This window comes from Neofelis nebulosa, chromosome 3, assembly GCF_028018385.1.
Source record: "Neofelis nebulosa isolate mNeoNeb1 chromosome 3, mNeoNeb1.pri, whole genome shotgun sequence".
NCBI classification, from domain to species: domain Eukaryota; kingdom Metazoa; phylum Chordata; class Mammalia; order Carnivora; family Felidae; genus Neofelis; species Neofelis nebulosa.
Genome location: NC_080784.1, coordinates 145856051 through 145881095, shown reverse-complemented (window position 1 = coordinate 145881095; position 25045 = coordinate 145856051). Strand labels below are relative to the sequence as shown.

General features: G+C 40.4%; 1 protein-coding gene across 5 annotated transcripts in view; it reads right to left on the bottom strand.

The window, feature by feature from the left end:
- Window positions 1-25045, bottom strand: part of G3BP2 (G3BP stress granule assembly factor 2) — a 79085-nt gene that overhangs the window by 22950 nt on the left and 31090 nt on the right. For 2 of the 5 annotated variants that reach the window (XM_058722259.1, XM_058722263.1), the window contains exon 1: window positions 10879-11012. The exons of 1 other annotated variant lie outside the window; for it this stretch is intronic. The gene's annotated coding sequence lies outside the window, so the exon portion shown is untranslated. Of the gene's footprint in view, window positions 1-10684; window positions 10814-10878; window positions 11013-11124; window positions 11225-25045 lie in introns of those variants that run through there. 2 more of the 5 variants (XM_058722262.1, XM_058722261.1) reach the window with 2 other exon arrangements.

Genomic DNA, 25045 nt, shown 5'->3' with positions numbered 1-25045 from the left:
AAGAGAAAAGACAGTCACATTGGGCTTCATCTTACAATATACTTCAATTTCAAAGTAAGTTAAAAAAAAAAATCAAAGGAACTGGTTGCTTTGGCTATTTTGATACCTTTGGTATCAACAAAAGGAACTTTTGGTTCCTTCCTTGATTAAAACTTCAGCTTCTAGTTAAGTACTTAAGATTTGTTTGCTCACTTTTTGGTTAAAGGTTGGGTAAATCACTAACTGGTATAATGGAGCTGCCCCTAAAGCACACAATCTCAGGCTACAATATAATGTCTAAAATGAGCTGACAATTCTATTCTACTTTGTACAAGTACTGGATAAAGAATAAATGGACATCACAGGAAGGTAGATTTAGGTTCAAATAATCCAAGAATAACCAGAATAGAGCTACTTCATAAATAGCCAGTCAATGTAGGTATTTATCTCAGAGACACAATTCTGCACAATTTAGCAGAAATCTAGTAAAACAGTCTATGTCTAACAACATTTAGGTTGCTCCAACACTACGATTCTAGAAGTCTACTAAACAAGATTCCTACTCCAATACTCACTCCATCCCTCCCTATCTTTAATGATTGAAACCCCATGCATTTATTTGGGCCCAGGTATTGTCCCCCTGAAAACCTTTCCTGATTCAAAAGACTGTAACTGTCTTTCCTCTGGATTCTCAAAGTACTTTTTATTAATCATATTGTTCCCTAAATTAATAACTGTGCATTAGTCTTCCTCATCTCTCCTCCACTCTCAAATATTATAATCTGGGCTCTCCCTTAAATATAATTATCCAGAAAGTCACAATTCTGAAAACTCCAAAGACCTTCCTCAGTCTTCCTCTTATCTGCATTACCATTGTTGATAGCCTACTCCTAATGCTTTTAGATTTCTATGATAAGGCAACTTTCCTTCTCATCAAAATGCAGAAGTTCTCAAAGTTCTGTCTTCTAACCTGGCAGTTTCACAATCCAAGGGCTTTAGCTCTCATATCTACCTAAAAGGATAGCTGGTCTCTACCATAGACTCAAATTTTACATTTTTAACCCCCTGCTGAATACCCACATGTGACTTCACAGGTTACTCAATATATGCAACCCTCCCCAGATACACAAAAAACTTTATTTCTGTTAATGGCACCATCTTCTTGGCTCAAATGCTCAGTCCTAAATGATTTTCCTTCTTTAAGCTTCAAATGATGAAATCCTAACAACTCAAAAGTCTTCTGCAATTTGTCTCATCCTTTCTGCTCCCACTGAATTCACATTCTTTACATCTTCAAGTCTTCCAAGCTTATCATGTGCAGCATACTTTAAATACAAACATCTGCATTCAGTTTGAAGCATAAGGCATTACACAAAAATCCAGCCTGAAATTCATGGTCCTGACCAACTTTTCAAATTTATCTCCCATCACATTTCTCACCTCTGTAACAAATTCTGTGTTTGAAGAACACTATGCCACTCCCCATCATTCCCTGAACCTGCGATTTTCATTCTTTAGGCCACTGTCTTACCTCATTCAACATATGCTGGGTGAATAGGTGAGACAACACGCATTCTTTCAATGTTTATTGAATGTCCACTCTACATGTGTCAGAAATTATGCAAGGAAAAACAATGGTGAACATGAAGGACTTCATCTGCTGCTCCAAAGAAATTTACAGTCCAGTGGGAGACAGAAGTCCTAAACACAATTATGTGATAAATGCTACAGCCCTACCACAAAGAATATACCACTTGAAAACTGGAACAGGAAGAAACTGGACATGCAGAAAATGAAGTGAATATTCTAAGCCAAAGCTAAAAGAGAAAAGAATTTTTAGGGGATGACTATCTCCTCGAAACCTCATACCACCGAATCTTTCCCCTTTTCATTCTTCAAAAACCTGCTCAAGATCTCATTCCAATCTCCCTCTAGCTTTCTGAGCTAGGTCCATCAGACAGGATTAACCATTTCTTTCCCTTAGTATTATGTATCTCTTCTTTAGCTCTTATTAACGCATTTAATCCTAATAATGTGTGTACATGTGTATAGGCACTCCCCTCTATTTGGAAGACTCCTCTGTGCTAATGCTAAGCATAAGCCTGGCAGTGTCATGCTTCCAGGAGATGCTCAAGAGACGTCTTTGTAGCATCCACCATAACTGTGCTCATAATACTATTAAAGTATCTGTTCTGATACTAAAGTATCTGTTTAAAAGCATCTGTTCTGATACTAAAGACCTCTTAAAAAAAGAGCAGCAACCTACTAAAATACAAAGATATTTCAATAGCTAATGAATAAAACTATAGACAAATGTCAGTGAATAGATGAAACAAAATCATTAAGCATGCAATTTTAAGCTATCTTTAAAGTTAACCAACCACCTATGCTCCTGTGCATATTTATGCATAAATGTACAGGTGTACACAGTCACCTACATGAACGCATGCTACTCCTATAATAATGAAGTTAAAGTGTTTTGATATTAAAAGGTCAACAATGAAATACAGCATAGCAGTTTGGGCACAAATACTTTTAAGAACTTTTAAACTTTAAAATCAGAACTTAAAGCTCTAATTTTAGAACTTTAAGAAATTTTAGAAATCCCACCCCCCAAAAATTGGCATTAAAAGAGACCCACACCATATAGTCCTTTCGAAGGTACCAAAGTAATTTTATCTTTTCAACAAAAAGATTTGGGGACAATCTGACATCCACACATTAAAAACAAAAGGGGGGCACTTGGTGGCTCAGTTGGTTAAGGGTTGGACTTCAGCTCAGGTCATGATTTCACAATTTGTGAGACCGAGTCCCTTATCGGGCTCCATGCTAACAGTGTAGAGCCTACTTGGGATTCTCTCTCTGTCCCTCTCTCTCTGCCCTTTCATGTGCTCGTGTGCTCTCTCTCAATATAAATAAACTTTAAAAACATAAATGAACAAAAGGAAGTCTGCCTCATACTTTCTCACCTGCATATAAAAATCATCTTGAAATGGACCACAGACCTAAACATAAAACCTAAAACTTTAGGCTTCTAGAAGAAAACTTTTAGGGGTGCCTGGGTGGCTCAGTCAGTTGAGTGTCCAACTTCAGCCCAGGTCATGATCTCACAGATCATGAGTTCGAGCCCCCGCATTGGGCTCTCTGCTGTCAGCACAGAGCCTGCTTTGGATCCTCTGTCCCCCCTCTCTGCCCCTCCACTCGCCCCAAATGTGCATGCTCTCTAAAATAATAAACATTTAAAAATATATACTATTTTTGGGGCGCCTGGGTGGCTCAGTCAGTTAGGTGTCTGACTTCGGCTCAGGTCATGATCTCGCAGTCTGTGAGTTCAAGCCCCACATCAGGCTCTGTGCTGACAGCTCAGAGCCTGGAGCCTGTTTCAGATTCTGTGTCTCCCTCTCTCTCTGACCCTCCCCCATTCATACTCTGTCTCAAAAATAAACGTTAAAAAATTAAATAAAATAAAAAATAAAAATATATACTATTTTTAAAAAGAAAACTTTTGTAACTTTAGGTTAAATAAAGTAGGTAAGACACAAAAAGAATTATTAAAAAAATCTGACAAATTGGACCTCCATCAAAATGTAAAACTTCTCATTTAGAATCATCACTTAGAAAATAAAGACAAACCAGTCTGAAATGATAAAGGACTTGTATCTAGAAAAAAACAGATTTCTCATAACTTAAAAAAAAAAAAGCATTATTGAAAGCTAAACAAGTTAGTATTACAGAATTCTATTGACAGGACATTCTGCAAAATGCAAAACTACAGGGTTAAACCTATCAGAGACTGAAGATACAAAGGACTATAAAGAAACAGGAGATAACTTCTGGTGAAGGGAATATCTTGGATCTTGACCATGGTAGTGGTTTCATAACTATATGTCTGTCTAAAGTCATTAAACTGCACATGAAGAATAGTCTCTACTGTTGGTAAATTATTCCTCAAATTTTAAATTTGGCAATACAATTATGCTTCATTATGTCAATTATTTCATGAACTTTCATGGAAAATCCCTCAACACAATGTAGGAGAAGCATGATATCCTGAAATTGAGAACATTCCACAGTTCAAAAAAAGGGGCAATTTATTCAAAGTTGGTATCTTCCACCTATAAAATTAACAAAAATGAAAATGATTGGTAATATCCAGTTAAGGGGTGTGGGGAAAATGGGCTCTTACACAGTGTTAGTGAAAATAAACATTTTTACAACCTTTAGGAGATGTAATTTTGCAGTTTTAATCAACTTAATTAAAAATGAACATATATAACCACTAAGCCATTTCTAAGACACATTACAAAGAAATACACAATTGAACAAAGATGTATATTTAACACTGTTCATTGCCACTAAAGAAAATCAAGCAGGCTAGGGGCACCTGGGTGCCTCAGTCAGTTAAGCATCGGGATTTTAGCTCAGGTCATGATCTTGCAGCAGTTCAGGAAATCAAACCTCATATCTGGCTCTGCACTGGCAGAGCAGAGCCTGTTTGATATTCTCTGTCTCCCTCTCTCTCTGCCCCTCCCCCGCTCTCATTTTTTTTTTCTCTCAAAATAAGACTTTTTAAACTTAAAAAAATAAATAAATAAATAAAGCAGTCTAAATTCCATCAAGAGGTAAATGGAGGCACCTAAATGGCTCACTCGGTTGAGCATCTGACTTCAGCCCAGACCATTCTCATGGTTTGAGAGTTTGAGTCCCTCGTCGAGCTCTGTGCTGACAGCCCAGAGCCTGGATGGAGGCTGCTTCTGATTCTGTGTCTCCCTGTCTCTCTGCCCCTGCCCTGCCCACGCTCTGTCTCTCTCTCAAAAACAAAAAAAACAATTAAACGGAAAGCTATAAAATACAAAATTATGCACTGATTTAAAGTAAAATAGGAGAAGGATGCCTGGGTGGTCTCTCCTTCTCTCTCTGTCCCTCCCCACTCTCTCTCAAAAATAAATAAGCTTAAAAAAAAAAGTAAAATAGGGGCGGATAGGAAAGTATAAATGTGGGCAAGAAAGACCATCTGCAAAAGTAATAACCAAATTGTAGAATAATGTTACAAACTCCATCTTTGGAAAAAAGCATGATAAAAACATACATACAAATGGGTTATGGGTCTACAAAAAAAAAAAAAAAAAAAAAAAAAAAAAAAAAAAAAAAAGAATGCAAGCTACATACCCATTCTTAACACCACTAGTAAGACATTAAATTAAGACATTAAAATTTTCACTTAGTTTCTGATAACTTTCTAACAGATACATGTTACTGGTTACAAAATAGGACTCTAGGGGTGCCTTGCTGGCTCAGTCAGTAGAGCAAGCAACATCTTAATCTTGGGGTCATAAGTTTGAGCCCCACACTGGGTGTAGAGAGTACTAAAAAAATAAGCTTAAGAAAAAAAATTAAGAAAAAAGAAAACATGGCTCTAGAATAAAGGCCAAAAGTGTGCGAATACACTTACCACTACTAGTAAAACAAAAAGGCAATCTCTGACATTATGCCTACATTAGTGACAATTTATGAAGTTTAAGTGTGCTTAAATATCACCAACTAATTGAAGATAGGCTTCAGTAGATGGAGATGGAAGAAACAGACTAATACCATGTTGGAATTAAAATTGAGCAACTAGGGGTGCCTGGGTGGCTCGGGTCATGATCCCGGGATTCATGGGTTCAAGACCCGCGTCCGGCTCTGTGCTGTAAGTTTGGAGCCTGGAGACCGCTTTGGATTCTGTCTCTCTGTCCCCTTCCCCGTTCGTTCTCTCTCTCTCTCTCTCAAAAATAAACATTAAAACTTAAAAAATAAAATAAAATAAAATAGAGCAGCTACATACAGAAAGACTAATAAAGAACTTACTGCCTAGGATCCTAAGCAGCACCCTCCAACATCAAGGTTTCCAAAAGGTGATTTATAAAACATTTGCTATGCTTACCTGATAGAATAAACTGAACTCCAACTATAATATAAAAAACATCAATTCATGTGCAGTCATTAAAATACTTTCAAAGACAATAAAACCACCAAAGAAAACACACTGAACACAATTCAAAACTTACAAGGTATGATTTCAACAATGTAAAGGCTATGCATGCACCTGGACAAGAAAATGAAATTCATTTTTCAGATCTACTATAGCAAAATAGTTATCAGAGCAGATTACAATAGAAAAGACAAGGGAGACACTGTATGGCTCAGTCCTTTAAGTGTCTGACTCTTGATTTAGCCTCAGGTCTCAATCTCACGGTTTATAGGGCTAGGATGGAGCCCCGCTTGGGATTCTCTCCCCCTTTCTTTCTGCTCTTTCCCCACTCACAACTCTCTCTTAAAATACATAACTTTAAAAAAAAAAAAAAAAAGGCCCCAAGCAAAATAATTTTGTATTCCAACAGTTCTCTTTAATCTCAGGGATCTCTGAAATGGCATCTCCATTCTTATTAAAGTGACGTCTCCATTATCCACACAGCGATAGATCTACATATAATCATAACATCTAACTATAACTATTAGCTTCAAACACCTGCCAGCAACCACCACAGTATATAAACATCAAAACACACAATCAAAACTTCACTCTTTGAGGAGCCCGGAGTGTCCTGACCACAATTTATAAAAAGTGGTAACTGCCTAAGTTCTGGCGGGGAGATTTCACTCACTGCAAATTACAGACATGAAATTCCATGTCACATTTGGTGGCTATTTCAATGCTTGGAGAAAAAAATAACGCAAATGAAAACTGCTAAGAAGCTGAGCTATGTCATCTTATTTAAAAAATAAATAATCAGGAAACTCAAAGAAAATGACAATTACAAAAATTTTTTTAACCTACAAAAAATATTTTTTCAGCCTACTGTAAGGTTATATGTACTATATCTTGATTCCTATAAAAATAATAAGATCTCTAGTAACAGGATGCAATTTTTACCAGAAAGAAACTATGCTACCAAAGGTTATGTCTATGCTAGGACATAGCTAATCTCTACTGGGTACTGAACTACCTTTCCCCAGTAGTCAGGCCTAACCCCTTTGTCACTGAGCCATGGACTATTCCCATTCTCAACACTTAATCACGTATTAAAACTGGAACTTCTGAAACTCCAGGTGACTTTACCAAAACAGCAATGAATCTCCTTTTTTTTAAAGATTTTTTTTTTTTTTTAATTTTTAAGTAATCTCTACATCCAACGTAGGGCTGGAACTCACAACCCTGAAATCAAGAGTGGCATGTTCTAGGGGCACCTGGGTGGCTCAGTTAGGCATCCAACTCTTGATTGGGCTCAGGTCATGATCGATCTCATGATCTCACTGTTCATGAGTTCGAACCCTGCACCGGGCTCTGCGCTGACAGTGGGGAGCCTGCTTGGGATTTCTCTCTCCTTCCCCAACTCATGCTCTCTCTCAAAAATAAATAAACTTAAAAAAAAAAAAATTGAAAGAGCGGCAAGTTCTACTGACTGAGCCAGTCAGTCGCCCCAACAATGAACACCTCTTTAGAGCAGAAACCTTCAATTTGTTGTAGCAGACCATAAAATGAAAGCATCACAAACAAGATCAAGTACCAGTGGCAGAAATAAATAAAAGGTAGTTGTAGATTCAGCCTTTCCTCAGGCCCCAAAAGTAAGGAGGCAAAACTTAAAGTTCAGAAACTCTTGAAAGTGACCAAGTATTATGCTGTCTCTGCACCTCCCCCACTCACGCATTGTCTCTCTCTCTCTCTCAAAAATAATAAACACTAAAAACAAATTAAAAAAAAAGGCAGGGGGGGTGCCTGGGTGGCTCAGTCGGTTAAGCATCTGACTCTTGGTTTCAGCTCCAGTCATGATTCTCACGGATTGTGAGATCAAGCCCGGCATCAGACAGAGCAGAGAGCAGAGTCCTCTTGGGATTCTCTCTGTACCTCTCCTCAAAAATCAAAAACAAAAACAAAAAAACAATAAAAAACCCGATAAATGAAAAAGAACAGCTAAATGAAAAAGAACAGCTACAAATGCAAAAATATAAAAAAATTCTTTTTAAGTCAAACTGTTAGCTTATTTGGTACCGTTGGAAGGAGCTAAGAAACAGAAGACAGTAATAAAAGACAAAAAAACCCAGGAGTCATCCCAAAATACCCACAATGCTGTACCAAAATAAGGTAAAATACCTAGAAATTAAAAGATGTGAATAAGCTGAGGCACAGCCATCAAGAAACTGATTCTACTCCTTCTGAAGCCAGTCCAGAGTTCTGGGCGAAGAATCAATTTGTCTTAGCAGCTCTTAATCAAGTGTCCATCACTGCAGAGTAATGTAACCAAGCCATGTTTGCTGATGAAATTCTACTGAATTTAAATTCAGAAGCAACCCTCAAGTTGTACCTATCAAACCCAGACTTTAGAAGGGATCACTGGTGCCCGGGTGGCTCAGTCGGTTAAGCATCTGACTTTGGCTCAGGTCATGATCTCACAAGTCCTGAGTTCGAGCCCCACATCAGGCTCTGTGCTGACAGCTCAGAGCCTGGAGCCTGTTTCGGATCCTCTGTCTGTCTGTCTGTCTGTCTGTCTCTCAAAAACAAATAAACATTAAAAAAACAATTTAAAATAAGGGGGGGGGGTCATTCCCTGCCTCTATATCAACTCAGTGTACAATGTGGGGGAAAAGTCTTAAAGAAACCTAAGAATGAACTTTCAATCCTTAAAAAAAAGTTTGTATTTTAAACTTTTTTTAATGTTTATTTATTTTGAGAGAGTGTGTGTTTGAGGGGGGAGAGGCAGTGAGAGAGGGAGAGAGAATCCCAAGCAGACTCCTGCTGTCATGACCTGAGCAGAAATCAGAGTTGGATGTTTAACCAACTGGGCCACTCAGGCGCCCCAGGAATCTTCGATTCTGATAACGGGGAATCAATAGGAATAATTCTTCACAATAAGGAAACTGTTAAGAATCTAAACACACAATTAGTTATTTACAGATTTTCAACAACTGCTATCAAAATTTTCATTTTTGATTTCTCATAAGTAAAATATGGGCAATTATTTCCTGCTACCAACAGTGCCAATATTACTGAAACTCAAGAACTGGCTGCTCAGCTACTACTGAACACTCATTTAGGCTACCAAATTAAGACTTATTTTCTTCTTTCTTCTACTTCTGATCCCTAAGAAACCCACAAGTATTCTGATTCTCTTCACTCTTAACACTTCTTCACCACTAATATTTCAACCCCAAATATTAAAAAACCTGAACCATACAGTTCTTAACAAGCAATCCATTTGAGGTCCTTATCCTCCCTACAATCCCAATAGCCTTTCAGAATTAAACAGCCTCGAGAGATGGTTATAACATAGGCACACACATGACTAATCCTAAAAATTTAAGAAAGCAGGAGGTACTATCACCAAAGAAACTACACATAATCCCATTCTAAATTCAAACTAATCATACCATCTATCTTTTAAGACCAAGAATTTTGGATATCAAAATAACATTGGATACTAAAAGGGCTAAATGTTTACTTAGAAACTTTGTTCACATCTCTAAGGCTATATTAACTGCCAAATATGGAGCTAGACAAGGAATTCCCATCTTCTTTCCCTCTAACATACAGGGTTCCCTAATTGCGGTTTATGGTTCAGAGATCCAGGTACAGGAAATGCTCACATTTGGAAGACTAACACGGTGTGTGGAGCCTTGAACCTAAAAACCAGTATTTTAACCCAATTTGAAACCATAACAATTATATTGGGGGGGGGGGGTCAACTTTACTATCGTTCCAGCTTCCGTGCACGAGTTTTGTTGTTTTTTTAAAGGGATCAAAAGCACCTACCGTCGGAAAAAACAAAAAAAATCTGTTAAGAAATTAGGTATGCGTTGGGGGGGGGGGAATTGATCTATGCGGAAAACTGTAGATGCAAATCTATATTCGCTCCAAATCGGCATAGAGCCATCTTAAGAAATCCGCTTTTTAAAGACGCAGATAAAATTCAATCAGATTCAACTAACAAAAATCAACACAATATAGGGAAGCTTATGTTTCTCTCCTAGACTATCCTTCCCGCCCCCAGCCCAAAAGTGGGGGAAGAGTAAGAAACCCATTCCTCAAAGCACTCAAACACCTTTTCTACTCCTGGATCAATAAAAGATTGTCTGCATAAAAAGAGTAGGAAGAAGATGCACGTTACATATATATATACACACACACACACACACACACACACACACACACACACACACACACAAACCGGGTTTCTGAACACGTTGGGGATAAACCCAAGGTGCGGGGTGAGGGGAGAGTCAAAGACCGCGGAACACTAGATACTGGGTAAGCAAAGCGGCGGCTGCTTTCAAACCCGGATTCTGTTTCGGTGCACAGAAATGGTGCCCGCAGGCCGCTACTTTCGCATCTGCGTCGCTTCTGCCTCCGCCGACACAGCCTCTTTTCCCCTCCCCCACGGGCGGGGCGGCGACGGCCTCCCCGCTCCCCCGAAACCGGGAATAAGAGACGCAAACGACTCGAAGACAAGGCTGGTGGGCTCCCCACCCTAAAACATCCTCTCCAGAAAGCCCACTCCTCCACGTCCCGAATTGAGCCTCCACCAGCGCGCCTTTGGGAGCTGCTGCGTCCCCTTTCCCAGCTCGCCACCTCATCTCCAACAAATCCGGGCCCCACCTGTGCCCGCGGAGCCCTCCGTCCACACAACGCACGCCAGTCACCTCCCTTCTCACGCGGCCTCCTATCCCTCACCTGCGAGGAAAGGCTCGGCTTCTTCCACGCACACACGGCAGCGTAGGCAACCAGCAAGAACAATGTCTCTCTCTGCCCCGACACCTCCGACACTGGGGCTCACGCACAGGACGGTTGCCTCGAGCCGCGGCCAGCGAAGGGAATGTCCCCTTCCGACCACCACACCAACCTCCCTTCCCGGCCCCCGTACACACCTCCAACCAACAGCGGCGGCGGGTACGTCGCGCGGAGGTCAACAGGAGAGTCGCCGAGGACCGGCTGCAGTGGCTTCTTCTCGCTCGCCACCCCCTCCCTCCGACAAACCTAAAGCCTCGGAAGCCGGAGAGCCGCGAGCTCGCTTCCCTTACAACCACCTCTTCCCGGGCGCCAGGCGCTGCGGCGAGCGACAAGGAACACGGACGTCCCGCCCCCTTTGCCGCCGCCCCCTCTTATTGTTTTACCCCTGCCGAAAGGGCTGGGGAACCCCCCAGCACGACTTCAGCCAATCACGCATCTCCTTCGCGAGCAGGACCCAACCTTCTCGCGTTTCTCTGCGGAGCACGCGCAGAACGCCGCCGCGCTCACGTACTCTCGCGCCCAGAAAGCCGGGGAACCGGAACCGGCCTGAAGCCGGGGCGAGAGTCCGCTGATTTGACGTCACAAGGAGGCTGCCTTTCTACTGCCCTAAGGCTCTGGCCTCGCCGCCCTTCTGAATCGCACCAGAACACGAACCCGGTTGGCTGCTGCGCTGTGTCTTTTGCGCCGTTTTTTGGAGACCGATATTTCTAGTCCCTTTTGATTATTAATGTTAAAAGAGAAGGGATTTAGTAATTTTCTCTTTTAACTAGGTGTCTGCAGGTTGCTGCTCTAGACAAACATAAAATGCAGCCAGTGGTTTCAGCTATTTGTACCCTAAATTCACCTACATTATTAACCCATCCTAGGAAATGGAGACTTAAAACTCCACCGAGAAGGTCAAATTCAGCCTAACAACCCAAAGCAAAATACGTTCCGGGGCCTACTAGGTGTTAGGCCCAGGGATATAGAAAAATATGCTGTGGCCTGCACAGAGTGGAAAATAAACTATTTCTTTGTGTGCCTGTTATGTGTTTAGGTGTTGCTAAATACGTAATAAGGGTGTTAAATACTAAGGCCTCTAAAAAGGCTGAAATCTCAGGAGATAGCAGGATTACAGCCCTGTCCTAGATCTAGGCCCAGACTTGGCCCCAGGGCGTAGCTGGGACAACACTAGACACTGACTCTAGTGACCTTGATTCATGGGGAAAGCCAAATCTCCTTATAGTCAAGGAAGCCACTTTGCACCTAGGTTCTGGCGATGTTTCTCAAAGACTGTGGAGACAGCAGAAGAATTTTGGAAGGAAGAGCTGAGGAAATGGCAAAAGAAATGAAATGGCAAATAGAAAAGCAAAGAATACATTTATGACGCGCCCATGTACCAAACGTAAGCGGGCATAGACCTTTCATTAGTTTTCTTAATCCTTTAAGAGCAATTTTAAAGTATTTTCCACATGTGCAAACTGAGGTTTCCAGAGGCAGTACCAACATCTGAATCTCCAAAAACTACATTGTTTTTACCTTAGTTTGCCTAATCATTTTGTTACATGAAAAATATTTGAGCAGATTGTAACTTTTGTGAAATGAACTTTTACTTTTTTTTTTTGTTCCTTTAAAGCATAATATATTACATGCAGATTACCCTTTAATACTTCTGTACCAAGCACTCTTCAAATTCCTTTTTGTAATTGTTTAGGCGTAACAATAACCCTATAGAGTAGTTATTATTTTTATGCCCATGTTACAAATGAGGAAGCTGAAGTTTAGAGAGATCAAATTAAGGTCACACAGCTACTGTTGGAGCTGGGATTCAAACACAGTCTGCCATCACACTCCAAGCCCTTAATCACAAGCTATGGAATACGCTCACTGTATTAACTGCCGTGATTTACACTTATCTCCTGTACTGCTGATTGACATTTTGATTGTTTCCAGTTTGCGGTTCTTATGCATAACCACTATTACTCTTCAAGATACTGTATCCTGATGCACAGGTACAAAGGTTTCCCTAGGGGAATGGTTCTCAAAAATTAACATACATCAGAATCACCTGGAGAGCTTGTTAAAACAAAGATTGCTGAGCCCCCAAGCCCAGGATTTTTGATTCAACAAGTTTGTGTTGAGGGCTGAGAATTTACATTTCTAAGAAGCTCCCAGGTGATGCTGTTGCTGTGTAGTAACCACACTTTAAAAACCACTGAACTGGGGCGCCTGGGTGGCTCAGTCGGCTGAGCATCCGGCTTCGGCTTAGGGCATGATCTCACGGTTTGGGAGTTCGAGCCCCGCGTCGGGCTCTGTGCTGACAGCTCGGAGCCTAGAGCCTGTTTCGGATTTTGTGTCTTTCTGCTCTTCTCCTGCTCATTCTCTGTCTCTCAAAATAAATAAACATTAAAAAAAAAAAACAACTAATAAACTGTATACTTTAAAAAAATAAATAAATAAAAATAAAAACCACTGAACTAAAGCAAGGGCTGGGAAACTTACACTGTAAAGGGCCAGATAGTAAATATTTTAAGTTTTGGGGGCCAAAAATGGTCTGTTACATATCCCACCCCACCCCCTTTTTTAATCCTTTAAATATGTAAGAAACATGCTGAGCTCTAGGGCTATCCAAAAACAGGCCCCAGGCACCCCCTGCTCTAGGGTAAATATTCAGCTATCTTTAATTTTAGTAAAAAAACCCTAGGGGCGCTTGGGTGGCTCAGTCGGTTAAGCGGCTGACTTCGGCTCAGGTCATGATCTCATGGTCCGTGAGTTCGAGCTCCGCGTCGGGCTCTTTGCTGACAGCTCAGAGCCTGGAGTCTGTTTCAGATTCTGTGTCTCCCTCTCTCTCTGACCCTCCCCTGCTCATGCTCTGTCTCTCTCTGTCTCAAAAATAAATAAACGTTAAAAAAAAAAAAATTAAAAAAAACAAAACAAAACCCTAAACTGTTTCCTAAATGGTGATTTTAACTTCTAAGGATCTCTCAAGTCTGTGCCCTTTGAATGCCTCTCCATACTTATAGCCTCTGCTCGGGTTCAGGCCCCTTTCACCTTTCCAGAATGATTGCAGTAGCCTCCTAATGTCCCTGCCCTTTAAATACAACCTCCATGAAACACCCCCTCCCTGAATAGACTATAAGGCAGGGAGACCAGTATGAATTGCATTCATTCAGTGGCTCCGACCAAAAATGTTTGTCATCCTTGACTCTCTCACACCACACAGCCAATCATCAATAAACTTATTCCCTCTACCTTCAATATTTAATCTGGATTAAACACTTCTCATCCCTATTACTGCTATTATAGTCCAGGCCACTACTGCCTACTGAAACAGCCTTCCAACTTGGTCTTGGTGCTTCCATTCTTATCCTACTACAGTCTAGTCTCACAGGCACAACAACCAGATCCTTTATAGCTGTCAATCAGATGACATTTTCAAAATTTTCCTTCCAAAGGCAACCCAATAAAATTTCACGTCCTGTCTGGCCTACAAGGTCTACCTGATTTAGTCCTTATGTTACTTCTGCCTCTTTTCTTGCCACTTTTTCTCTTACACACTCTACTCTTCCTTTGACACATCAGCCATATATCCTGTCACAGGGTGGACCTTGGATTTGAACCTTTATCAAGTTTGTGAAAGGGGTGCCTGGGTGGCTCACTTGGTTAAGTATCTGACTCTTGATCTCAGCTCAGGTCTTGATCTCAAGGTCATGAGTTCAAGCCCTCTGTTGGGCTCCGCACTGGGCGGGAAGCCTACTTAAAAACAAAAAACATCTGTGAAAAAGCAAAGTAAATTGCATTTACTGATTTCTCCTAAAGTACTCTTACTGAAATAACTCACGTAAGCATCCTAAAGGTGAGTTAGGTAGGATTTTCCCTTACACAAACTATCCTTAGAATTTCAATTAACCTAACACCCGCTTAAACAGTCTACAAGTTTATCTCAGCTGTGTTCTATTGTTATTTTGTATACTTTATATATTCTATAGTTCCTAGATTCTCTAGATTTATTTTTTTTAATAAATAGAAATACAATGGTAATCTACAGGTTGTCCTGCAGGAGTCCACCCTTTAAGACTCCTGGGATTCATTCATTCAGCAGCCACCATTGATTGTCAATGTATCAAGCAGAGCACTAGGCTCAGAATGAGGCAAAAATAATTGAAACATAGTGTCTTCAGGGAACTGGGAGAGAGGAAGAGAGGAAGAGAGGGAAAGAAAAGACAGAACAAGAAGAGGAAAGAAAAATAGAAAAAGGGAGAGAGACACAGTAAGAAAGGGAGACAGAAAGGCAGTAGGGAGAAAATGACAGTAGAGGGTACTGTTAAGTGATGCTGCACAGGGATACTGAACAGCATTTTGCACTTCTTCACAACACTGAATATTTCAATTTATAATTCAATATCTGATATTTCCCCTCTTGTATACATGCACCCTGTAAGTTCCATGGGGGAAGAACTCATGTTTGCCTCTCTAATCCAGCACCTGGCACTGGCTGAGTAAAAGTGCCCCCGTAAGAGCTTCCATGAATTGACTAAGTGACCATTTGAGAGCAGAGGGAGGACACAACAGTCTTTCTCCTGGACTCCTAGTATTTGTGGTGTTTTTGCCTTTTTTAAAAATGTTTTCATTTATTTTTGAGAGAGCGCGTGCGCACACACGCACACGGGGGAGGGGCAGAAAGAGAGGCAGGCTCTGTGCTGACAGCAGAGAGCCGGATGTAGGGCTTGAACTCACCAACCAGGAAATCATGACCTGAGCCGAAGTCGGACACTCGACCAGCTGAGCCACCCAGGTGCCCCTTAAAAAAATCTTTTTTTTTTTAATTTTTTTTTTCAACGTTTTTTTATTTTTATTTTTGGGACAGAGAGAGACAGAGTATGAACGGGGGAGGGGCAGAGAGAGAGGGAGACACAGAATCGGAAACAGGCTCCAGGCTCCGAGCCATCAGCCCAGAGCCTGACGCGGGGCTCGAACTCACGGACCGCGAGATCGTGACCTGGCTGAAGTCGGACGCTTAACCGACTGCGCCACCCAGGAGCCCCGCCCCTTAAAAAAATCTTTAAAGAAAAATAGTGGGAGAGAAAGATGGAGAGAAATGGGATCATAATTAAACACTGTTTTGCAGGACACTACTTTTTATCTTGATAGTATAACTTAGGCATCCTTTTATGTTAGTACATGGGTCTGCTTCATGTTTTGTTTTCCAGTGATTACATAGGTGAGAAATGACTTTTTAAGCTTAGAGGCAATAGAATCAATTATAAAGAAAATTATGAGAATATAACCAAAATAAATACAAGCTATGTACCTGCACACTTCTGTCACAAATTTGAGTGAAAGGACTAACAAACTTGGTAAGAAATCAACATGAAAACCTAATCAACAAAAATGCAAAGGATGTCCAAATTATAGAAAAAAAGTACATAGTGTTAAGCACATATAAAGAGCTGTTAAAATAAAACAGTGGCAAATCATAAATAAGTGTAAATATTTGTAAGTGAAAACACCTAATACGCAAAACCAAGCCCCTTTGTATATTTTTGTCGCAAGTAAATATTAATTCAACCTTTAAAAAAAGCAATTTGGCAAGACATATCAAAACCTTTAAAATGTTTGCACTTTTTAAGCCAATAATTCCATTTCTATGTATTTATCCCTCTTAGGATATGCACCAAGAAGTTCATAGTGGGGGCACCTGGCTGGCTCAGTTGGTGATGCACGCAACTCTTGATGTCGAGGTTATGGTTTCAAGACCTACACTGTGTGTAGGTAGAGATTACTTAAAAATAAAATCTTGAAAAATATCATTGTGATATTATTTGTTTTCATCATTTAAAAACTGGAGGCATCTTAAAAATAAATTTGAAAAATAAATTAAGAAAAAAGAGGCATCTTAAATATCCAGAAGTGAATGGTTAAATAATTCACATATTCCTGACAAATCTATGTCTAAACTGTAAGTTTCAGTACTCAAAAATGTATTTTTATGTTACATATTTATGTTTCAATCTTAAGCCAAACATTTGTGATGCAATCTTAAATAAAAAATATGGTACTCAATTTGCTATTAAGTAGGAACATGTTTCATGCTTTTGGTCAGCTTAATGTTTTTCTGTACCTCCTACTCTTCTATAGTCATGTTAATTTCACAATAAAAAAACATTAGTAAACAGTGAAGGCATTGCCTTAGTATCTACGGGATGGTATTAATTTTTCATCCTCTCAGCTCTCCCTTCCCTCTCATAACATATCCATAAATAATTTATATCATCTGAGCAGAAATACAGGTGGTATAACAAAAGATGTAGATGGTAAAACAAAAGAAATGAATAAAGAAGAAATTAGGGGCACTTGGGTGACTCAAGTCTGTTGAGCCTCCCATCTCTTGATTTCGGCTCAGAGATTTCTCTCTCTCTCTCTCTCTCTCTCTCTCTCACTCTCCCTCCCTCTGCTCCTCTCCCACTCATGCTCTCTCACATTCTCTCTAAAAAATAAAAAGAAGAAATCAGACAAATCAGACAAAAATCTACCAATTGACGTTGGTGAAGAAAAGATGCTGCCAGACATATTGGATGACTCCGATACATTTTTTCCTATCAAAAAAAAAAAAAAAAAAAAAGCAGGGGGACAACTGGCTGGCGCAGTAGGTTGAGCCTGAGATTCTTGATCTCAGGATTACAAATTTGGGCTCCACGTTGGGTGCACAGATTATTTTAAAATATAATCTTTAAAAAAAAAAGAAGGAAAGGAAAGAGAACCAGATCCAATCATTATTAGCAGGTGAATTTCTAAAAAAAGTAAAATTACTAGAATTAGAGTAACTAATTCCTGTTTTTATTACAGACTTCAGCATAAAATACTTGTCTGTCATTTTAATTTACCGTGCTTTTCCTTTGAACCTTCTTATGTGACCATTTTCAACCTAACTGGATCTTAAAAGACCAACCAACCCCATTATCACCATTTTGCTGATGAAGTAGGTGTGTAAGGGATGACTTTTCATGCATGTTTAAAGGCTACACATCCCCACAGAGGTAGGGTTTACGTAGGACCCCAAAATACGAAGACTAGGCATTAGGGGTCAAATCCAAATCCTGAAAGGATACTTGTTTTTCTTGGAAAGTATTGTTACTCATCACGATTTTAGCCTTCCAACACTTACATAACATTTAACCTTTTGAGCATACCAAATGTCTTGGACTGGCTACCAATTCAGTAAGGATCATGCTGCCAGCAACGTGGTCTGGGCTTTGCAACCAGGCTGCCTGGATTTGTGTGCTCACTTCACCTCATCACTTATTAGGTATATTACCTACGTATATTACTTTAGGCAGGATGCTTCACTTTTCTGTGCTTCAGGGTTTCTCATCTGTAAAATGGGAACAATAATATTTATTTACCTTATTAGAGCACTGTGAAGATTAGATGGGCTAATTAGATGGGTGCCGTGCCTGGCACATGGGTAAATGCTCAATAAACATGGGCACTTAATGTTTGGTGCTTAAAATAGCATCCATTGCTCTCAACTGATCCTTTCTTCACCGACTGCTCCTTGATTTGCTTGGAAGTAAAACTTACATTTGCGTAGCATTTTACAGTTTTCAATACACTTTCAAACACAATTCATTTCAGTTCCACAAGCAATCCACAGAGTAGGCAAGCTGCACAAGGGCAGAAGTGGCCAATTTAGAAAGAGACCCCAGAATCCCCCAGGGTTCCTGACACTATACCTCATCCTACTTCTATGAACCTCCGCAGCCTTGGAGCAAGCCTTCCTGATTGAAAACATGTTACGCAGGAATTTCAGGGTTCTCTTGGTGCAGCTGGCTCCCTTGCAAAGCTTTTTGATGCAAAGAGAAACCTGCTCCCCAGAGTAGGATGAATCTATTCCTTTTAGAGCAGAAAAGGAGAAAGGCTATTATGGCCTGAAGAAAGAATCAAATGTTAATTTCCCCTGAAATCTTTCCATCCATTATCTTTGTAAACCTGGGACAGGTTAAGGTCTAAAGAGATAGTCTTCCTCTCCATTTGATCATTGTGTTAAAATACCTCACATATCCAGAAAAGTGCATAACACATTTGGTGGCTTGCCCATTTGTTAAGTATAAAATGTAACGACATGACTTCCTGCTATATGTGTGGGTGTTAGCTACCTAACTGGTTTTGATCATATCTATTAGTCTTCAAGCAGAGGAGATTCTAAATGCTACCAGAGATTGGGAGAATAAAGGCTGCAAACCTGAAGCATGTCACTTCTTCAGAATGTAGAGACAAAAACCTCATCAAAAATCAACCCAAAGAGGGGTGCCTGGCCAGCTCAGTTGGAAAAGAGTGGGGCTCTTGATCTCAAGGTCGTGGGTTCGAGCCTCTCATTGGGTGTAGAGATTCCAAAAATAAATAAATAACCTTAAAAAAAAAATCAACCCAAAGAATTAGGTTTATGGGATTACAAAAGTAAACCATCTGAATAATGGTTTGTAAATTCTAATGGATTCTCTATCCAATGCTTCTGAAGTTATGATGACAGCTAAAATCACCTCAGGCTGAGTGATCTAAGAGATACAGTAATCCTGGGAAGTACAACAACTAAAGATAATGTCAATAAAAAGAGGAGTCATCTGCCCTGAGTTGCCTGGAGTCCAGAAAATGATGATTTTCGAAAGGGGCAAAATTTCACCAGTGTTGATCTCTTACTGCTCAGGGTAGATTATGTTTGGCAGCCACAAATATTCTTGTCACTAATTGGCTACAAAGTGTGCTTTATTGTCTGGATGTGAGATGCCTTGAGGTCATCCAATTCTCTCCTCTTGGACTGCATGCTCACCAAGCACTCTAAACCCAGAGGAGGGGCCCTGGTCAGCAGATAACCTATTAACTGAAAAGGCATATCTCCCTTTGTGAAATAGTATTCTGGTGGGTCGTTAATCAGTCTCCAATGGGTTAACTTGGTGTCAACCAGTGTCCCTGAGCCAGACTTCCTTGTGTGGGAGAGAAGGGAAGTCGTACTGGGAGAAGCCAAAGCAGGGGAACAATTCTCCACTTAAACATAGGAGTAGGAAAAAAGGGATGAAATCCTATTTTCCTCACTGATTAGTTTTTGCTTTTTTTTTTTTTTTAAAGTAATCTTTACACCCAATGTGGGGCTTGAACTCACAGCCCGGAGATCAAGAGTCACATGCTTCTTCGACTGAGCCAGTCAGGTGCCCCTTCACTAACTAGTTTTTTGACACTGGTCAGGTTAGTTCACTTCTTTGCCCTTTAATTTCTTCATGGATAAACAGCCAACTTTAGGGTTGTTGGGAGGGTTAGTGACAGTGTCTGGCACAGTTTCTGGCATAGAGGGTATATAGGTCTGGTTCCTGTTACGAAACGGAGACAGACCTTCAGTATGTGGGGACTGAAATACAATGCTACATAAAGTTATAAATAGACATTAGCCTAGGTCTACCACCTTCCATCCTTTCGCTCTCCATTCTCCTCTTGGGTCAAGTATGGTTTGATAGTACAGAGAAACCAGGGCCTGAGTCTTTGTCTTAAATAGACAGTCAAATCCAGGAGTGGGAAAAGCATATGGTACCTTTAAAAGCAAATTTGTTTCACTCTAGTAAAACACTCAAGTCTCTTCTTGTAACCAGGCCATAAAATTTTTCCAAGTAGTGGGGTGCCTGTCTGGCTCAGTCGGTGGAGCATGTGACTCTTGACCTCGGGGTTGTTAAGTCTGAGCCCCACGTTGGGTGTAGAGATTATTTCATGTATTTATTTATTTTAAATATTTTAAAAATGTTTATTTATTTTTGAGAAAGAGAGCACGAGAGGAGAAGGGATAGAGAGAGAAGGGAACAGAGGACTGACGCGGGTTCCATTCTACCAGCAGAGAGCCTGATGTGGGGCTTGAACTCACAAACCGTGAGATCGTGACCTGAGCCAAAGTCAGACACTCAAGCGACTGAGCCATCCAGACGCTCCTAGAGATTAGTTAAAAACAAAATAAATAAAATCTAAAGACAAAAAAAAAAAAAAAAGAAACTATTCCAGCTAGTAAAAAACCCAACTGTACAAAATACAAGCATTCATCAGCAGACCGAAAACTTAAAAGACAGGAGAGCAGTTGTGAAACTTCTTCCAACTGGGGAAAGATCGTCATAAGAAATTATACAGCTGATACACAGTAAAAGCATTTTGGCTTTCTTCTACCTTGACCAATTGAGTGCAACACACAAAGGATCAGTCCCAGCCCTTATTTTCTACCCACATGTTTCCAGGTATAACCACTTAGGCTACCTAATTCTCTGGATTCTGGCTATGGCAGTGGAATACTTCTCTAAACCTTCCCTCAGCTTCTGAGGTTTATGACTAAGGCAAGACGACTCCTCAGAATCAACATCTGTCCTATCCTTCTGGTCAGGCCAGAAGCCTGGTTTTTAAAAACATCTCTACCTTCCTTCTTTCAGATTGCCACTCTGACCTATGCCTTGTTGACTCAGACTCACTGAGTGAGCCCTTGCAGTGGAACAGGCCTGATCACTAGCACCAGAGCCATGGTCCCCAATTACCCAAGTTCTTGTGGTGACCTGAAAAGGGAAAGACAACTGAAAGTTAGTGACCAAAGACCTTTTGTGCACAAGAAAGCAGTCCCAGATAAAGTGTGTTCATAGGGGCAATAATGTTGGAAGGAGAGGTTTTTTCCCTAAGCAACCAAGGCTATAGAAAACCCAAGGAACTTTCAGCTCCTTAAGTAAAAGAGTTGTAAGAGGGCCTGAGGGCTTTTCTATAAGCAGAGCTGGGAAAAGATACAAAAGCATTCATAAGAATTCTTAAAAAGAGTTTCCAGATCTATTTAAGTAACTGTATTTCCTTGAATGTTTTAAACCAGTTTTTAACCCTGAGTTCTCTGCACATTTTTTAGGGGTGGAGATAGAGGATGTTCTTGAAACCATAAACATTTTGTATGTATTTGTGTAGAGTTGCCCCTTGAACAACATGGGGATTGGGGTGCTGACCCACGTGTAGTCAAAAATCTGCATAAATGGGGCGCCTGGTTGGCACAGTCGGTTAAGCGCCCAACTCTTGGTTTTGGCTCAGGGCATAATTTCACGGTTCATGAGTTGAGCCCCACATGGGGCTCTGTGCTCTCAGCAGGGAGCCTGCGTCAGATCTGTCCCCCCCCCCCCAACTCTCTGCCCCTCTCTGCTTGCACTCTCTCTGTCTCTCAAAAATAAATAAAAACATTTTTAAAAATCTGTATATAGGGGCGCCTGGGTGGCTCAGTCGGTTAAGCGGCCGACTTCGGCTCAGGTCATGATCTCACGGTTCGTGGGTTCGAGCCCCGCATCGGGCTCTGTGCTGACTGCTCAGAGCCTGGAGCCTGTTTCAGATTCTGTGTCTCCCTCTCTCTCTGACCCTCTCCCGTTCATGCTCTGTCTCTCTCTGTCTCAAAAATAAATAAACGTTAAAAAAAAATTTTTTTTAATGAAAAAAAATCTGTATATAACTTTTGACTCCCTGAAAACTTAACTACTAATAGCCTACTGTTGACTGGAAGCCTTACCAATAATATGCACAGTAGATTAACATGGATGTTATATGTCATATGAATTCTGTACTATATTCTTACAATCGACTAAACCAGGGAACATAAAATGTTATTAAAAAATCATAAGGAAGAGGAAATACTTTTATGGTATTGCACTGTATTTTAAAAAAATATTTATTTATTTTGGGGGCATCTGGGTGGCTCAGTTGGTTAAGCTTCTGACTCTTGATTTCTTTGGCTCAGGTCATGATTCCACAGTTTGTGGGTTTGAGCCCCGTGTGGAGCTCTGCACTGGCAGTGTGGATCCTGCTTGGGATTCTCTCTCTCCCTCTCTCTCTCTCTGCCCCTCCCCTGCTCACGCTCTCTCTCAAAAATATATAAACAAACATTAAAAAACATTTTTTAAAGCATAAATTCTGCCGTCTGGTAGTGTCTGGTTTTTAATCTCAGCTCTACATTTAAAACCTGTATGATGCTGAGCAAGTTATAAAGCCCTCTGAGTCTGTTTCCTCTTCTGTGAAAAAGCACCATTGTCGTTCCAATCTCATAGAACATAAAGCCATCATGGTTACAGTTAGGCCACGTGGTCATGGCCCAGACATTGCCCTTCTCTGGGTGCCAGGTACATGGCCTTCAGACGTGTTTCTGAAAGGGGAAATAAACTGTCTCTTTTAGAGGTAGTCTTGGAAGCCCACATCTATAAAGTGACAGTGAACATCGTAAACAAGGACCTGTTCTTTGGAAATAAGGAAGAAAATCTAGTGTAGCAGTGAATAAAGGGTTAATAGAGGAGTTAAGGGACGGACACACACACACACACACACACACATATACACACACAGAAAAAGCAGGGAATGAGACATTTTTTTAAAAAATGGGTATTCCAGTCCATATTTGGTCAGCATCAACAGCACCCTTAAAGTTAGAATGTTCATCTAAACGGTTTCTATTTAATACTAGACAAAATAATGATAACGTGCATTTCACAAAGCAGCATATGTTTCCCATAAGGATTATTTAACTAAACCTAAAGTTTGGAAATGAGCTAATATTATGATTTTTTGAAAGAAAACTAGAAGAAAGGTCATACAATTTATCACTTTTATTAATAACTTGCCTTCGAGGAATGTAGCGTGGGAGAGATGCATGCAAAGAAGAATGTTAATGTCACTGTAACAGAGTAAGGTTTAAGACAGAGATCTGCACAGGGTGAAGTGAGAACAGAGAGAAGGGGCAATAAAGTCACACCAGCGGTTCGAATCCTACAGGACATGACACCTGAGCAGAGTCTGGAAGGCCAAGTGAGAAAGAGTCACGGAAGAAAGTGCAATGGCTGACAAGAGCTGTCCCAGGCGGAGGAAACAGCAACAGCAAAGGTGATGGGACATGTCCTAGGAGGTACAACAGTTTGGTATAAATAACTACAACATGAAGTTCAAGGCCAGGCAAGACATCTTAGAAGGGAAGGGGTGGGGGCAAATGGCATTTAATTTTTTTTCCTTTAGGTTTTCCACTGTATATATGTCCTAGAAAAAATAATTGTGCAAACTTTCAGCACAGGATGTGTATTTCTGTGATGAGCAAAGATAGTAAGACATACATCTTGGAAAAGCTGGGCTTAATTTCCATGAACCAACTCCATATTTCCTCTTTTTCTCTGCAAACTGAGAAAACTGTACAGTTTTTAAGCATTTAAAAGCAGTCTTTTTTTTTTTGTTCCCCCTGGGGACTGTCAGGGGTCTGATGACCTTTCTTGTAAAATGTGGGAGCTTAAGGGAATCACTAAGGAAGCTGGAGTTAACGCTTAGGTCATAGAAACCTGCAGAAGTAATTGATTGCTGCCTGACAATTTGCTTAGGGATATATTTTTCAAACAAATCATTTTTGGAGGTTTCTGATCTAAGGCCTAAACATCATTGCTATTTTAGGGGCACGAGGAAGTAGTATCTAGTGAAGTGAGCACATTTATTTATTGGTTATTACATTTGTTGTGTGTATTTTAAATGTCACAGAACCTCTGTTATCAATGCTTCTGATCTGGTTGGCCTCAAGCCAGGATACTGACCTCATATCCTAGTTACTCACTGAGGCTTATTTTGGGGAAGAGAGCACAGCATAAAGCCTGCAGCTTTCCTTCCCCACTTTCAGAGACTCCCCAAGAGACCTGAATATTCAAATGTATTAGGGAAGGCCTGATCTTCACAAAGATCTTCCTTGTGCTTTTATTGTGAAGGGCAAACCTTGTTGGCCCATAAAAAGAAATTCCACAGAGAACAAATTTCTGTGCAAAGTACTTTGCCATGTTTAGCAAGCATTCCACTAGCTTCTTTGAATGTGCAAGGAGAGAAGAAATTGCCAAGGAAACTAGGAGTAAATTATATGGCACTTTCCAACACTTGTAGGTATCTCCTTAGTAGATGTTTGGTCTTACACTGAGACATTCTTAGGTGAAGAAGGAGGTTGGTCTATAGTACTGATTATTAGATGTGAAAGAGAAAAATAAGAAGTTTAATTAGGAGGAAAAATCATAAGCAGTTCCCCAAATAAAAATAAAAAGATCCCAGAAAAAAAATCCCAGAAAGACAGACCTAGATAAGGAAGTCCATCTCTTATGCTTGTTCAATGTTATTAAATATTCAAATTTATTCAGTTCAGGGGCACCTGGCTGGCTCAGTCAGTAGAGCATGCTACTCTTGATCTCAGGATTGTGAGTTCAAGTCCCAAGTTGAATACAGAGATGACTTAAAAATAAAACCTTAAAAATTTTTTTTTTCTTTGTTTTTTATTCA